Source organism: Anser anser, assembly GCF_964211835.1.
Source record: "Anser anser genome assembly, contig: HAP1_SCAFFOLD_32, whole genome shotgun sequence".
Taxonomy (NCBI): Eukaryota; Metazoa; Chordata; class Aves; order Anseriformes; family Anatidae; genus Anser; species Anser anser.
Genome location: NW_028154148.1, coordinates 4091935 through 4102690, shown reverse-complemented (window position 1 = coordinate 4102690; position 10756 = coordinate 4091935). Strand labels below are relative to the sequence as shown.

The 10756-nt window shown below is 53.9% G+C and overlaps 1 pseudogene across 1 annotated transcript; it reads right to left on the bottom strand.

Moving 5' to 3' along the window:
- Positions 1–5965: 5965 nt before the first annotated feature.
- LOC310890569 (olfactory receptor 14J1-like) lies at positions 5966–6938 on the bottom strand (annotated as a pseudogene). The gene has a single exon. The product of its transcript is annotated as an olfactory receptor 14J1-like (transcript).
- Between the last annotated feature and the right edge of the window lie 3818 nt (positions 6939–10756).

The following is a 10756-nucleotide window of genomic DNA, read 5'->3' as shown; positions in this document are numbered from 1 at the left end:
TCTCTCCTCTCCCCGTGCCACCTGCGGTCAGAGCCCCCAGCCCTGCTGCGCTGTGCAAAGGAGCTGTTCCTGGGCAGAGCTGTCTCTCTGCACCAGGGCCCTCTTGCCACGAGCTCTCTCTGTCCCACGAGCCCGGCCCAGCTCAGCACCAGACGCCCAGCCCAAGGCATTGGAATCCCCCCTCGGGGGGCTCTGCTGACAAGCCCACGAACCTCAGGCACTGAGAGACAATTGAAGACATCTTTCCAGAAGTCCAAGTCAGAGGCAAGTTTCCTGCAGTGTCCCCCTGAGGGCCAGCGCTGACACAGCCTCCCTTGGAGCTCGTTAGAGCAGAGCATTGGAGGCAGTGAGGACAAAGAGAGAAAGACAATGTCAAGGCACACTGATATGTAGCAAAACTGGATGTGTTTCACCAAGCAGAAGGGCCAGGCCTTGACCCCCAGCCCCTGGGAAGGGAGATCCTTTCCCTTCACACCTTGCTCAGGGCTCTTCCTGGGGCAGGAGGAGATGGGGATGTGCATGGCCAAGTGCAGGAGAATGGTACGAGCCCTGCCTGGTTCATGGGTGGGGGCGAGGAGGCAATGAGGCCCTGGTGCTTTACCGATAAGCTGTCTCTTCCTAGGCCTCAGTGGCAGAGACAACAGCCAGAGCCATGGGTACAAAGACCTGGGTCCTGTTGGGGACTCTCAGCCATGCCACAGCACTCTATCCTGTCTACACCAGGCTGTCCTAGGGACTCCCACACCTGTACCTCTTTCCCTGCTGGTTTTCGACCCTTCTCCATGTGGTGTCACACCGGATCTGAGCTGAGTCTGATAACTCAGATTTTTTGTTGGCCATGCTCCTCGTAAGGCAGCTCTGTAGGAAGCTGGCCTGGTTCCTGGGGAGCAGCACCACTGCTCGTATGGCATCCCTCGTGGTGCCCAGGCCCTCCTCCTGCTGGGCACTGCTCACTCAGCAGGGTCCCAGTCTGCCCTGATGTGTGGGGTTCCTCTTCCTCTGCTGCAGGACTGGGCTCTTCTCCTTGTAAATGCCATGATGTTTCTGTAGGCAAAATCCTGCAGTTTCTCAAGGTTCTCCCACATGGATGCTGCATTCTGTCAGCTGTTAACATCTGCAGGCAGACAGTTCAACCTTCGTGTGATTGTGCTTTCTCTGACAAGACAGCGGCATGAGGAGCTGCAGGAAGGTTTGGATAACACAGGAGTAACCAGCTGAATGGAATCGCAGCACAGAGTCACAGAAGGGCCGGGGACAGAAGGCTGCCAGGTTCCACGTCTTCTGTGCGTCCTTCTCATTCATGTTGTCAGTTTGTCTCGAGCTGTGTCCTGAATGTTATGGGGCTGTGCAGGTAAAAATTAGAAGGGCCAAAGCCCTGCTAGAGCTCAATCTTTCTACTACTGTCAAAGAAAATATAAAATGTTTATATAAATACCTTAATAAAAGAGGATTAAGGAGAATCATAATCTTTTAATGGATGTGGGGGGAAACCTTTTGACAAGAGATGAGGTAAAGGCTGAGGCACTTAATGTCTTCTTTTCCCCAGTCTGTAGCAGCAAGACCAGTTGTTCTCCTGGACATTTCTTCCTCCTCATGGCCAGTGCCACCTTTCCAAGGTGCACTTTGTGGAAGTTTTTGTCTCCTGCTCTTTCTCCTACCAAGGAAAGCTCCATCAGGGTGGCAACCACTCCTGAAGCAGGCATCCCAACCCATCAGGCTCCTTGCGGCCTGTCAGCCAAGCAGACAGAAGTCACCTCACCAGCATCTTCCAAGGCCTGGGCCTGCTGCTGGCCTTGCAGCTTCTTGGCTAGACACAGCCAAGCCTTGTGCCTCCTGCTGTCCAGGCCTGGACTCAAGCAGAAGGGACAGGACAACCCCTGTGCGGGCCTTCTTTCTGTCTGGGTCCTCCTGGGGATGGAGGCAGAGGGGATCCCACAGGCAGCATGCCAAGCAGGGGCCTTCTGCTGGCCTAGCAGGACCACTGGCAGATGGCAGCCCCAAAGTGCACATCCCAGGGAGAAGCCAAGGCTGACCTGCCACCTCCAGACACAAGGGACCTCACAGTCCCTTTGTGTGACACGTTCCTGCTGCTGCCCTATCAGCTGCAGAGACAGAAGTGACCTCCCAGTCACTGCCCCAGTCCCATTCCTCCTGCTGGGGCAGGAGATCCTGAGGCAGAGCTGAGCTCCTCAGAGCATTCCCACCCATCTCCTCCTTGTGGCCCACAAGCTGATCAGATCCATGGCCCCTCACACTCATCTCTGAATGCCATGGGACTGCACGGCAACCTCATGGTTCCTGCCGTGCCCCAAGGGAAAAAGATCCTAAAGTTAAATGTTAGGAGAGGGGTTGAAAGTGGGGAGGTTAATGCACAGGAGGACAGGGTTTGGATGTTAGTTGTTCATGTACGGCATTAGGGACTACTGCGAACCTTTCTGGGTGAGAGCTTAAGCAAATGATTAGTAGGAGGGTTTGGTGTTGTGCTTGGTGTGTCAGGTCTGTGGTTAGGGTATGTGCAAGCTCATTTGTTTAGCGTTTTGTTTAGGTCTGGAAGAATACTAGAGTTTATTAGAGCATTTTAATACTTTTGTTAAAGGCATGGATCAGGGTGCGCAGGAGAGTAAAGATAAGGGAAAGGTGTTATGGACTAATTTTGGCTTCAAGGGATATTGTGGTCAAAACTTAGAGCAGTGGATTCCTGTCAGGGTGTGGAGTGGCATTTAGATTTAGGTATTAATGTTACAGGTTAAAATAGGGTAAGGGCCTCACATGACTGCTTTAAGTCTGCGTTATGGTGGGATCTACATTACCTGAGCATTCTTACCTCTCCAAAATCATTAGCTTCTGCTGGCCAAGCTCTTCTTCCCTCCCACAGATCAAACATCTCTCCTGGTCAGCCTTGTCCTGACTTCCCCATATCAGTCATCTTCTTAGGGGCAGCTTTCTGATGGCTTTCATGAACTCAGAGTATCTGTCTCACCTCGGCTGGCTACTCTGTTCCTGAGAAAGAAGCAGCTCCTAAGCCAGCACAGAGAAGCACACAAAGGCTGTAGGAGCACCCTGCACAATGTGCCCAGCAGCTCTGCACCACCACAAAAGCAGCCCTGAAGGATGAGTTCAGGAAGAAGTGAATACCTCTAACATGTCAATACCTATTCAAGACCTCTTCCTCTATGGGGCCTACCAGCTACTTAGGAAGAGAGGATCTCACAAACTGTGTGCAAAGCAGATGCATCTGGTGTCCTGTCATGGAGACCAGCAGATGTGAGCCTAAAGGCACAGATCCCACCCAGGAGTCAAGGGATGACCTGTCAGCTGCTTCAGAAAGAGCTCAACTCACAATCCGCTTTAGAGACATTGACTTAGGAAAAGATTAGGAATTTCTGAGGCAGCACTTACCTCATAATACCACACCTACAAAACACCCCCTTTTTGGCTCAGAATCTGCCCAGGTAGAAGTGATCTGGTTGTGACCCTTCAAGCCCGTGGCACTGCTGCTGGGCTCCCAGACCTTCTGATGCACGGGAGCCAGTTCCGTGCCGGTCCTGGGAGGTGCTAGGGCAGGAGGGACCTTGCAGGCAATGTTCCAGCCCCATGCCTGTTGGCGGTCTCTCAGCTCCTTGTACACAGCAAACATCACACTCACATCCAGAAGCCATGTGCCTGAAGCTGGCCTAGAAGACACTCAGGGGAAGCGCCCTCCCAGCCCCAGCCCCAGCTCCAGCCCCAGCCCCAGCTGGCAGTGCTGCTCTGCAGAGCGAGGGAGCTGTGGTGCCCGGGGCATGGGGGCACTCTGCAGGGCCGTGCTGGGCAGGCTGGGAGGCAGACCCAGCTCATGGGGTCACTGCCGTTGCCCCAGGGCTGCAAGGAATCGCTCGCCAGACTCCTTTGCTGGGGCTGCTGCATGCCCTGGGGCTGCAGAGCTCTCCTCTGCCTGCTCACAGCAGATTGAGCACTTGAGCTCTGGTCAGTCCACATGGGACAGGCTCACGCTCTGCAGGCTCCATTCACTGCTGTCTCCCAGGCTCACGCTGCCCCTGCAAATATCCCCAAATGCTTTGCACACACTGCTCTTGCCCGCAGGTCCCACGTGGCTCTCCAACCTTCCCCTCTTCCCCTGCAGTAGTGGCATCTCACTGGAGGAGCTCTGTGCATCCCCCTTAGCACATGGTCCCCTCAGATTTGACTTTTCCTTTACCAGACTTTTCTTTGGATGGTCACTCATTTTATGAAGTTTTCTATTCACTACCCACTGAGCTCCTTGTCCCTGGAGATCCCCTGACATCTCCTGGCAGCTCCAGATTCCTCTCCAGGCTGGCATCGGCCATCAGACCCACTGCGGGAGGCACAGTCCCGTGCTGATAAGTCCAAGACCAGTTGTATGCTTGGGGAAGTGCCACCACAAATTGAGCTCTTGGTCCATCATTTTGTTCCTTCAGAGACCGCCCTGGAACTTTCAGCCTGTGTCCTTCGCTCCATGAAGAAGCCCAGGAAACAGAAGAGCAGGGAGCAACCCCTTGGCTCTATTCCTGATAGCACATTTGGAAGAGGTGTTCAGGCTTCTGGGTTTGCCCTGAGCAGCCCCTTTTGTTACTGTGGTGTTAGCAGGGAGGCCAGCTGTGAGCCAGGGCTGCACAGCGCCTGCTGCTGCCTGCAGCCACAGGGATCTCACTGCAGAGAGAACAGGACTGTCACCAAGGTACATGAGACCTCAAGACTAACACAGATACAAGAGCACAAGAAAACGAAGAAGAACCAAAAAGAGAGCAGCAGTGGAAAGGCCACATCCTGCTGCTGGCCATGGCCATGGCTCCAGGGAAGCAGCAGCCCCGACCCGAAGGCAGCAGAGAGGCAGAGCCCAGCGGGCAGTGAGGGGCAGCCGCGAGGGCCAGCGGGGCTGCTCCTCCCTGTGGCAGGTGGGCTCTGGGCCCTGAGCCCCTCGGGCATGATGGGGCTGCTCCCCCACCTGCACAGGAGATGGGAAGAGACGGCAGCTGATAACAATGAATTTCTCCTGGCTTCTTTACTGTATTTATCTACATGTGAAGCCCAGTTTTACATGAGACTATTGGGTCAAAGTAAGTTAGAAAAAATAACAGGCAGAATGTTAAGAATCACTTTATTTAAATGAAAACCACAACTTGGAGAAAATATTCATAAAGACAAATAATAAAAAATATTTTCCTGTTTCTGAAATAAACCTGGAACTCAAGTGAAAATTAATGGTTCAAAAAAAGCATGTATCCAAAGAGGTTCTTCATGGCCTCCTTGAGGTCCTGGTTCCTCATGCTGTAGATGAGGGGGTTCAGTGCTGGAGGCACCACCGAGTACAGAACAGCCACCACCAAGTCCGGGCTTGGGGAAGAGATGGAGGGGGGCTTCAGGTAGGCAAACATGGCAGTGCTGACAAAGAGGGAGACCACGGCCAGGTGAGGGAGGCACGTGGAAAAGGCTTTGTGCCGACTATGCATATTAATAATAATAATAATAGTAATAATAATAATGTGTACAAACAAGTGATGCACAATGCAATTGCTCACCACCCGCTGACTGATGCCCAGACTATCCCCAAGCAGCCGGCCACCCTATCGTGGCCAGTACCCCCATATTAATTGTTTCGCATGACGCCAGATGGTATGGAATACACCTTTGGCCAGTTTGGGTCAGCTGTCCTGGGTCTGTCCCCTCCCAGCGCCTGCTGCACCCCGAGCCTACCTGCTGGCAGGACGGAGCGAGAAGATGAAAAGTCCTTGGCTTGGTGTAAGCACTGCTCTGCAACAATTAAAACATCAGCATGTTATCAGCGCTCTTCTCATCCTAATCCAAAATATAACACCCTACCAGCTACTAGGAGGAAAATTAACTCTGTCCTAACTGAAACCAGGACAAATGCTACACCTAAGGGTCAAAACTTGCCTGAGATTAACTTGAGTTAAACTAGAAAGGAGAGACAGACAGTTCCTTACTAAGTAAATAATACAACTAGAATCAGTTTCTTCAGTGTGGCTTTCAGCTCCTGGTTCCTCATGCTGTAGATGAGGGGGTTCACTGCTGGAGGTACTACCACATATAAAAGTGCCACCACCAGGTCCAAGGATGGGGAGGAGATGGAGGGGGGCTTCAGGTAGGCAAACATGGCAGTGCTGAGAAAGAGGGAGACCACAGCCAGGTGAGGGAGGCACGTGGAAAAGTCTTTGTGCCGGCCCTGCTCAGAGGGCATCCTCAGCACGGCTCTGAGGATCTGCACATAGGACACCACAATGAAAACAAAACAGCCAAATGCTAAACATGCACTAACCACCAGAATTCAAACTTCCTTTAGGTAGTCTGAACCTGAGCAGGAGAGCTTGAGGATCTGGGGGATTTCACAGAAGAACTGGTCCACAGCATTGCCTTGGCAGAGGGGCAGGGAAAAGGTAGTGGCCGTGTGCAGGACAGCATTGAGAAAGCCACTGCCCCAGGCAGCTGCTGCCATCTGGGCACAAGCTCTGCTGCCCACGAGGCTCCCGTAGTGCAGGGGCTTGCAGATGGCAACGTAGCGGTCGTAGGACATGATGGTGAGAACATAAAATTCTGCTCCAATCAAAAAGGCAAAGAAAAAGACCTGAGCATCACACCCCTGATAGGAGATGGCCCTGGTGTCCCAGAGGGCATTGGCCATGGCTTTGGGCAGAGTGGTGGAGATGCAGCCCAGGTCGAGGAGGGCGAGGTTGAGGAGGAAGAAGTACATGGGGGTGTGGAGGCGGTGGTCGCAGGCTACGGCGGTGAGGATGAGGCCGTTGCCCAGGAGGGCAGCCAGGTAGATGCCCAGGAAGAGCCCGAAGTGCAGGAGCTGCAGCTCCCGCGTGTCTGCGAATGCCAGCAGGAGGAACTCGCTCACAGAGCTGCTGTTGGGCATTTCCTGACTTTGGACACAGCTGTCTGTTGAAGAGGATAAGGCAGAAAAAAGTTAAAGCAGACTTCTCTGAGGAAAACGTACTGCAAGCCTCAGAGCACCCCCAGCCCAAGCCTCTCTCTATGCAGGAGAACCTTTCTGCAGCTCTCCTGCTTGAGCTGCGGCTGGTGCTGGCTGAGAGTGGCACTGGGAGCAGGGGTTGCTGTGGGCTCCAGAGGAGTCCTTCCTGCTGTGCAGCAGGAGGCAGGCAGGAACATGGGGGAAACTCAAGTTCAGTCCACTGGTCCGACCAGAAGATTTGCAGTGTTGCTTCAAGGAAAGTATCCAACGATTGTGTAGAACAAGGGACATATATTTGCTTCATTTTCTGGTAGCTACGCCTGTAATGTTTAGGAAGAACCATCTATTCGGTGTTCCCCTGAGAAGAAACTACCGACAGCTGAGAGCAGAGAAGCCCCACACCAAGTGCAGCTGGACAGGATCCTCACCATGTTTGCATGAGCAGGATCTCAGCTTTTCCCTCTTCACCAGGGCTGCAGAGGCCTCACTCCAGCTGCCCACAGACAGCCATCCAGCAGCACGGACATGGCCTTAGCACAGAGGTGTCTCCTCCTTGGGGCACCTGGATAACACAAGGATGCCATGAGACAGCTGCATCCTGCTGGAGAGCAGCCTGCAGACCAGAAGAACACCCCACAGACAGACATGAATATCTGCAGTCCGGGCTGTTGCAATATCCCATCTGCATCCCCTGCAGTGTCTGGAGGAGGATTGGCCACTCCAATCTTGGCTGACCATGGGCAGCTGGGTTATGACACTCCAAGGGGCTTCTGCCAGACTTCCTCACCTCGCAGTGCCATCCAGCAGGACTCCCAAAGCCTACTGCATTGCCCACTGCCCTCCCAGAAACAAGACCCAGCAGGAGAAACTTCCAGGACGTGCAGCTGCATGGCCCTGCAGCCAGAGACGTACCTTGTCAAGGGCTGTGCAGATTTCTCCTGCAGGCAGCTCTCAGCATCCTCCCACTGCCAACTGCCTCCAAGCCCTCTCTCCTTCTCTCCTGTCCCCGTGCCAGCTGCGGTCAGAGCCCCCAGCCCTGCTGCGCTGTGCACAGGAGCTGCTCCTGGGCACAGCTGTCTCTCTGCACCAGGGCCCTCTTGCCACGAGCTCTCTCTGTCCCAGGAGCCCGGCCCAGCTCAGCACCAGACGCCCAGCCCAAGACATTGGAAACCCCCTCGGGGGGCTCAGCTGAGGAGCTCACGAACCTCAGGCACTGAGAGACAATTGAAGACATCTCTCCAGAAGTCCAAGTCAGAGGCAAGTTTCCTGCAGTGTCCCCCTGAGGGCCAGCACTGACACAGCCTCCCTTGGAGCTCGTTAGAGCAGAGCATTGGAGGCAGTGAGGACAAGGAGACAAAGGCAATGTGAAGGTGACCCTGATGTCCCTTTTGCAAACTGGATGAATTTCATCAAGCACAAGGGTCAGGCCTTGACCCCTGGAACCCTGGAAGAGAGACCTGTTCCTGTCACACCTTGCTCAGGGCTCTTTCTGGGGCAGGAGGAGATGGGGATGTGCATGGCCAAGTGCAGGAGAATGGTACGAGCCCTGCCTGGTTCATGGGTGGGGGCGAGGAGGCAATGAGGCCCTGGTGCTTTACCGATAAGCTGTCTCCTCCTAGGCCTCAGTGGCAGAGACAACAGCCAGAGCCATGGACACAAAACCCTGGGTCCTGTTGGGACTCTCAGCCTTGTCACAGCCCTTGCTGCTCTCCACACTAGGCTGTCCTAGGGACTTCCAGACCTGTACCTGTTTTCTTGCTGGCTGCAGACCCTTGTCCGTGTGGTATCTCACAGGATCTGAGCTGAGTCTGATAACTCACATCTTCTTGGTGGCCATGCTCCTCGTAAGGCAGCTCTGTAGGAAGCTGGCCTGGTTCCTGGTGAGCAGCACCACTGCTCGTATGGCATCCCTCGTGGTGCCCAGGCCCTCCTCCTGCTGGGCACTGCTCACTCAGCAGGGTCCCAGTCTGCCCTGATGTGTGGGGTTATTGTTCTTCTGGTGCAGGACTGGGCTCTTCTCCTTGTAAATGCCATGATGTTTCTGTAGGCAAAATCCTGCAGTTTCTCAAGGTTCTCCCACATGGATGCTGCATTCTGTCAGCTGTTAACATCTGCAGGCAGACAGTTCAACCTTCGTGTGATTGTGCTTTCTCTGACAAGACAGCGGCATGAGGAGCTGCAGGAAGGTTTGGACAACACAGGAGTAACCAGCTGAATGGAATTGCAGCACAGAGTCACAGAAGGGCAGGGGATGGAAGGCTGCCAGGTTCCACGTCTTCTGTGCTTCCTTCTCATGCATGCTGTCAGTTTGTCTGGAGCTGTGTCCTTAATGGTATGGGGTTGTGCAGGTCAAAATTAGAAGGGCCAAAGCCCTGCTAGAGCTCAATCTTTAAACACTTTAATAAAGGAGGATTAAGAAGACTCATCATCCTTTAATGGATGTGGGGGTAAACCTGGTGACAAGAGAAGAGGTAAAGGCTGAGGCACTTAATGTCTTCTTTGCCTCAGGCTCTAGCAGCAAGACCAGTTGTTCCCCTGGACTTTTCCTCCTCCTCATGGTGAGTGCCAACATTCCAAAGTGAATTCTGTGGCACTTTTTTCTCTCCTGCTCTTTCCTACTACCAAAGAAAGCTCCATCAGGGTGGAAACCACTCCTGAAGCAGGCATCCCAACCCATCAGGCTCCTTGCGGCCTGTCAGCCAAGCAGACAGAAGTCACCTCAGCAGCATCTTCCAAGGCTTGGGCCTGCTGCTGGCCTTGCAGCTTCTTGGCTAGACACAGCCAAGCCTTGTGCCTCCTGCTGTCCAGTCCTGGCCTCAAGCAGAAGGGACAGGACAACCCCTGTGCAGGCCTTCTTTCTGTCTGGGTCCTCCTGGGGATGGAGGCAGAGGGGATCCCACAGGCAGCATGCCAAGCAGGGGCCTTCTGCTGGCCTAGCAGGGCCACTGGCAGATGTCAGCCCCAAAGTGCACATCCCAGGGAGAAGCCAAGGGTGACCTGCCACCTCCAGACACAAGGGACCTCACAGTCCCTTTGCGTGACACGTTCCTGCTGCTGCCCTATCAGCTGCAGAGACAGAATTGACCTCCCAGTCACTGCCCCAGTCCCATTCCTCCTGCTGGGGCAGGAGATCCTGAGGCAGAGCTGACCTCTCTCTAGTCCCCTGGGGACTTGGTTTTCAATTTCTGTGTTAGAGTTTAAACAAAGTTAGAGTGGCAGGGTTCCCAAGCAAGTAGGTTTCTTGTTTCTCGTTTAGAGAGTGAACAAAACTTTACTGGGGAGCTTTGGTGTTCTTCTGTGGGTATCAGGTCTGTGATTAGGTAAGCTCGTTTTGTTTTGGTGAAGCAGAAGGGCCAAGACCTGACCCTAGCCACTGGAGGACAGATCCTGCACCCCCATGTCTCACTCAGGGCTCTTCCTGGGGTCTGTGGGGTAAGGGACGATGCCCCCATAATATCATGTGAAGGACAATGGTATGACACCTCCCAGTGTTTGCACATGGTTGAAAGGAAAATACAAGGTCCCAGTGTCATGAGTATAACATGTCTCCTCATAAGCCATGGCTGCGGAGACAAAGATGTCAGTGCTGCTGCGGCCTTCCATTCTTGTCAGAGCCCTCTGCCTTCTCCTCTGCAGGCTTTCCTGTGCTGTCCCACACCTCTCTGAAGGCTGCAGACAGCCACTTCTCTTCCCCACCTGGCTCTCACTCTGGTATTGCCAGGATTTCACTGATGCCTCTCCACTCTCGCCAGCTGTTCCTTCAAACACAAGGGCATGGGCTGATCCAAACTCCCTCTGGGT